Source organism: Lactuca virosa, chromosome 1 (genome assembly GCF_052849685.1).
Source record: "Lactuca virosa cultivar CGN04683 chromosome 1, Lactuca_virosa_CGN04683_v6, whole genome shotgun sequence".
In the NCBI taxonomy this organism is placed as follows: domain Eukaryota; kingdom Viridiplantae; phylum Streptophyta; class Magnoliopsida; order Asterales; family Asteraceae; genus Lactuca; species Lactuca virosa.
In genome coordinates, this window is record NC_136426.1 from 197917702 (window position 1) to 197924946 (window position 7245).

Below are 7245 nucleotides of genomic sequence, written 5' to 3' on the forward strand. Positions count from 1 at the left end.
ATATATATATATATATATATATATAGGGTTAGGTTATATTGTTTCTAGTAACTATTGTGTACCAGAATGCATAGATCTGGACCATTGGATGGAATATAGTCAAAGGTCATAATCTGAGGGTCTATGATAGTAGAATAGGATAACATGTACCATATAATCACACAAATTTGAGCATAAGGGCATTTTAGTCAATTAACCTATATTAAAAAAGGAAATTTTCGGATTTTTAGGGATAATTAATTCATTTGTTTTTAAAAATCTGAATATTTTAAATTAATTTAAAATTAAAAATCCGATTTTATTCTGTCAGAATGATAGAATTTTAACCATAAACTAATAAATATATTTTTCGATTTTATTCTGTCAGAATGACAAAATGTCAACCATAAACTAGTAAATACATTCTGAAAGAATACACAAAATCGATTCTTGAACTAATAATATACCAAATAATTATATTGTATGATTGTGATTCATTGAATAATAACAGACACTCTGAAAGAATAACAACTATAATTCTTAAAAAATAACAACATTCTTAAACAATGAGTGTGATCGTTCTTTAATTCATTCTTCAAGCCTTTCCCATCAGGTCTTCAAGTCATTCTTCAAGCCATTTCTATCAGAAATTCATTGCCAAGTAATTTGTAGTGATACACTTGTGTTTGCATTCTGATATGAAAAAAAAATAAAGAATAAAATTCGAGTTCATTCTTAGAGAACAATCATTGTAAAAGAATAAAATTAAAGCTTCCCTGCCTTTTTTGGTTGTCTAGGTCTGATCAATTTGCAGGATTAGATGTGAAGAATATTTCTCTTCTTCATTCTGAAAGAATAGTAGCCTTCTTCAAACTAAAGCTCTCTTTATTCTAAAAGAATATTGCCCTCATTCTGAAAGAATTTTCAGGTTAACATTCATTTGGTAAAGCAAACAAGTTATATTACTGTAGGTGAAAATAAAAAATTATAAAGTTTGAAACCATTTAAAGCTAAAGTTTGCAAACCTTTAAGTATTACTCAATTAACTAAAATATTAAAAGTACGGATAAGTAACAAAGACAGAAATGGAGTAACAAGAAGATGAAAAACTCAAAATCAGATATGAAAAGAAAGACATAATCTTATTCTGACGGCTTTGATCGAACATCTTTCAGGCATTCTTTCAATTTTCACAAGTACTAGAAGTATTTATCAATAAAATAAAATTGAAGAATAAATATTATTTCAATCTTTATTGCTAGTTCAGAGCACCGGTATTTAGTATCTTTAATAACAGTTGAAAAAGAAGCTTACTTTAGGAACAATACCACATTGAATTTTCTTAAGAACATTGCAAAAGATCGTCCAACTTCTTAACCACATTGCTTCACTCTTCCGGCTATTGTAATTTATATAATTATCAATCATTGGTCTTAGTTGTCATTCTGTCTTCTCTCAGGCATAAAAACAAACACATAGAGTACACTTCAGTATGTGTTATTTATATCCATTATTTTAATAAAACCAAAACACAAATACAAATTAGAGTAGTATATGTCATCGTATATGCATTAACTAAGAACCAAAGACAGAAAATATAGATTAAAAAGAATCACATAAACATTAAATCAAACCTGTGGTCTTGTTGTTCAACAGTTGTCTTATGCTTCAGTATTATCGGCAAAAGAGATCGATTCGCGAGGTTGGATTGTTTTTCCTCTTTTTAAGCGTGATCTTCTCATCAAGGATGAAGTTAAATCAAAGGATAATGAGATTCATGCTTCTGATTCTATCACCAGTTCATTACGGAAGCTGTTCATTGATGAACCAGAAGAATCTTCTTCGTGTTCATCATCAGAAGCCGACGAATTCGAAGCTCTACCTTCTGGAACTTTCTGCGTGTGGAGGCCTAAGACGGAAGGTGGATCATCACGTTTTATGACTAAAATTAAGAAGAGTAGTTCTATCGGGTCTCTATTGAAGAAGTGGAAGCTCCGGTAAGGGAAGCAAGATTAGTGAGTCTCTTTGAAGAAGTTTTGAAGAGGAGACTATTCATTTCTGTAATTCGATTTCAGATCGGCTGTCGCTTATGTGTGTGTGGGTACTGTATGAGATGAAGAGGGAGCGTAAAACCCTAATCTGGTTGGGGTGAGGTTTTAAAACTGATATCCTAATTTAAAGGGGGATATTATTTGATTTTATCAATTTACCATAAGTAATTATAGTATAGATTACTATTATACCCTTATATTTATTATTAATGATTTATTTTTTCCTAATTCCTATTGGTGCATTCATGCACACAATAGTTGCTGGAAACATTTGAACCTAGCTCTCTCTCTCTCTCTCTTTCTCTCTCTCTCTCTCTCTCTATATATATATATATATATATATATATATATATATATATATATATATATATATATATTATCACAACTAGGAATTCTGATACGCTGTAAACACTTAACCAAGAGTGACATTGTAGTTAAAACTTGAAAACATGTATTGTGTTAAATCAATGACAACAAAATTCCTATACAAGCTTTCAAATAGTCAACAAAGAATTGGAAACCCTAGAAATCCCGGTTTAAGTCCATTATGGACTAGGATTTCCTTATTGGGCCTAATGGACCAATAAGTTTCCAATTTGACTATTTTGGGCTTAGGACCCTTAAATGGACCCTAATTGGACCCACTTTCTTTTATTTTAACATTTTTGGGCCATAATGGGCCTAGAATGAAATAAAATACCCTTATTGGGCCATAACAAATTTAATTAAACATAATGGGCCATAAAACCCATTCCTTGATGTATATGGGCCGTTAATTGATCAAAAAGGGCCATTGGGCCGAAAATCATCTAAATGGGCCATAATATGGACTTAAGCACGAAAAGGCCCAAATTCTTTTCTTTCTTCTCCCTTTCTCGGCCCAACCACAAAACATAGGGAGGAAGAGTTGACTTTTCTACATGCCACCCCACAATTATACATGGGGTATCCATGCACTCTTCTCATACTTCCAAGCATCCATCACTTCACTCTCTCTCTTCTCCCCTCTTTTTCTTCTTCGGCCGAGAACACAAAAGAAAGACACACACACCTCACAAATTCTCTCCAAACACTCTCAAAGAACACTCTTGCTTCTTCTTCAAAAATTTCGAGATTTAAGAGCTTTTCAAGTATGATTTCCCATAAGAGTCATCATCTTAGGTAAGTTGATGCTTAAATCCAAGATCTAATTACTTCATTTCATCAAAAATCTCCTCTTAATCTATTCAAATTTATGATCATGCCTCTTAGAACTCATCTAAGCCAAAGATCCTCCAAGAAGCTTGCTAGGCCGAGAATAGCATCAAACTTCTTCCATTCTTCTTCAAAACCGAACCCACAAACTCAAGGTGAGTTCATACCCCTCTCTTTTCGGTTTTCACAAGTTTTATGGGGGAGAATACAAGTAAAATGTGTAGATCTATGTGTATATGTATGCTATGTATGATTTCATGTATGTATGTGTGATTTTATGTGCTTATGTGTTGAATATGTAAACAAAAAGGAGAGAATCTCGAGATCTATGGAATAAGAAGGAAAAAAACATGAACTAAGATATATTACACTAAACAAGTCAAGAAAAATAGCCTCTAAGGTTAAAATGATCATATTGCAACATAAAACCCATTTTTGGGCTTAATTTGACAAATAAACAAAAGTTGGGTTAAACATTGCCATTCACGGTTTTCTTAAGGATCAAAAGAGTCAAAACAATTAAAATAAATGTTTTTATGAAAATTATGCTCTTCAAAGGACTAGAAATGTAATTTGTAGCTTAATGGGCCAATTTTTGGGCTTTTCGGCCCATTAAGCCCAAAATTGCGAAAAACCAAATTTTCAAGGGGTTGAATGATAAATTTCACAAAACAGGAGGTAAAAAGTGTAAACAAAACCAATTCAGGGGTTAAAATAATTTATTTTCCAAACAAGGATCAAATATGTAAACTTTTTGGATTTTGGGCCAAAATTGTAAAAGTTACAAAAAGTTTGGGCTTTAACCAAAAAACACTTTTCTGGAAGGGCTGAAACTGCCAAAGAATAAGTTTTGAGCTAAAAATATCACTTGAATAAGTCTATGGGTCAAAAGTGTCAAGAAAATGGTTTAAGGGCTTAAAATGTCTTTTTGTTGTATAAAGGACTAAAATTGTTATTTTTACTAAAGAAGGGCTGAAAAGGTCAAACCAACATTTTGAACCAATTATTTTATTTTAAGATAATTGAGTTGAAAATACCAAAAACTACAATTCATGAAAATAGAAAGATGAATATACGTATAAATCCAAATATCGTTATAAACAAATCGACCGGTCTCGTGTCGATACAAAAATAACAATCGTTCAATCGAACCTTCCAACAATTATACAATACCTAAAACAAGTAAACATTCAAAACTTTGGGCTTGAAAGTTCCAATCATGCTTGTTGGGCCTTTGTGACCCATTAACATGATTTTTGGGCCCAAGGGATAATAATAAAAATGTTATTGGGCCTTCTATGACCCAATTTCATATTTAAGGGACCCTCAATGGCTTTTAAGTGCCATTGGGCCTTAGTGGCCCATTAGCATTGCTAGTAAGGTCCAAGTAAATCAAATGCGAAATGGGCCAACGTGTCCTTCGTATACCCAACAGCCTAAAATAACTCACGAAAGTAGCAGGACTTTGTATTTCCTATTCTCCTCGTTTGTTAGGCTTATGTGTAATCAAAGTAAACAAATTCAGGTCGTTAATCAATAGTAATCAATGTTGTTTGGATTAAGTGAGTAATAACGGGCGACACCTCTAAGGTTCGTTCGTAGTCTGTAGTTATAATCAAAGTCTCCTGGAAGGAGAGCGAGAGTTTGTGTATAGATCTATACGGGGGTGACTCCCCACACCTCAGTTGTTCGCTACAGTTAGACTCAGCCAGTCTAGGGTGACAAAATCTTAAGATCAATTCCGGCGTACTTTAGGATGCCAAGACATATGAAATAGTCATTATTATGATTGGTTATAACGACTCACATAATTAAATAAATCCAATACCATCCGAGTAATCAAGGAAGAGTAATCAAAATCATTCGTTGTGGCGGTATATCAGTTTGAAAACAATTATATTTTACGTTATCGGAAAACATCGGGTTTTTCGAGGAAATCAACACCACTCGCTTGTATTCTTCTATAACTATAATACAAAACTTCCCATCTATACACGATTTGAAATCATTCATGCATCAACTTATGGATCTTCACACTTTGGTAAACATTTGTCTTTTCAGAAAATATCGGATTTTCTGGGTTTTATAAACTACACAAATCATTTTTTTATCACAACCCTGCTTATGAACTCACCAACATTTCATATGTTGACGTTTTTCAAAATAACATGTATTCTCAGGTAACAGGTAAGCTGAAGGGTAATATCAAGTATGTTAGGATGTTATGTTTTGAAAACTCTCAAACAATTTATGTTATGGATGTGTAATATCTAAAACAATGTACTGGATGTGAACAATATCAGTTGTAATGTATTGATGCATGGTGATGTTTATGTTATGATTAATGTATATTCATTGTGATGATATTCAATTTAAGTCACGCGAGCCCTCGGACGTTTCCGCCGTCTGGTTTCGGGGGTGTGACAGGTTGGTATCAGAGCACTGTTTATAGTGAACTGGCATATCTAACCACACATTGATATGCAAGTATAAACCAAAGAGGGACTAAAACAACTCTGAACAAAACAAATAAAACACAACGATAAAACATCTTTACTTGTGTGATATATGAAAAAGAACATAATACCAAATCAAATAAGATAACACTGGCATCTCGGTTAAGTCGGGACTGTTCATGGTTGTAGTAAGGGGTGAATGTAGCCTGATCAACTACATTTTCTCCGAAGTACAACTATCACATGCCCCGGGAAAACCTCGATGGTCGGTAAACCTAACAACATACCCCTTGTTACCAAGAAAAGAACATTAACTCAAATTACATAATAGCTAAGACATCGTAGGAGTAATAATAGTTTATTCATATACCTCCTCTCAGTCACCATGGAAGGAGAACACCAAGGCATTCAGTTTCATCAGGTCTTAGTGGCCCATGGGATGATCGAGGATGAGCCTGAGGGAGATCCGGGAGGAGCACACGGCGTGGGGCCCGACGAGTACACGGACACAGACTACGAGTTTGATGGTACCGACGACGACATGGATGAAGAACAAGACTCAGGCAAGGATTCTGCCACATCACCCGCCAGTGAGATGCAGCAGGACCACCCCGCCCCACCAAGGAATCCCGCGAGGGAGAATCGCTCTGCGGAAGCTGAGATTGCTGCTCTGCAGCAACAGCTATTCGCCATGGAAGCACGAGCGGTGCAAGCTGGACAGGAAAGAGATGAGGTCGTTGGAGAAATGACTGAGATGGCCCAGTTGTTGGCACAACACTTCGGTATATGACCTTATTTCCGCCGTCGAGCGCTCCTTAGAGTGTTAGGACTAGTCATATTTGTCCTTAGTATTATGCTTATATGATCTATGTTATATACCACCGACTCTATGTTTAAGTGATTACACTACTCATGGAGTCGTTACGCTGCCGAACTTGCACCACTTATGTATGCTCTTTCGAGCAAATTTTCATGTATCAAAGTGCGGATAATATTAATGGAAAATTTTATGTGTTTTATTGTGATGTTATGATCTGCTATGTGTTATGTATCCATGATTGTATGCTAAATTGTGAAACCACTTAAGTTCATGCAATACACCTAGTTTATAGGACCACAAAAATCATAGGCACTCAACATCTGTTCGTTCCATGACAGAAAGATGCCTCAACGACCAACCCGTGGAAACCTTGGACCAACCCCACCCGAAGTCAACTCAGCTGCATTCCAAGCAGCTGTATCTGCTGCGGTTACTGCAGCCATGGCGCAGATCCACCAAGGGAACAATGGTGGAGGCAATAGACAAGGGGCTGGAAGTTCGAACAACGGAATAAATCAAGGACCCACCAAGACATGCTCCTACAAGGACTTTGTTGGATATAGTGTCTAAGTCCATAACTTTATTTGGTATGTACTTGACCCGACCCGGCATGGTCCATTTGGGTTGCATGGCATTGCAATACTTGGATAGACTAAATGAGAGAAAGGACACTTGTGATTATTAATATATTATAAGTTCTAATATATTAATAATAGTATTATTTTAATTAGTATTGATCAAATAT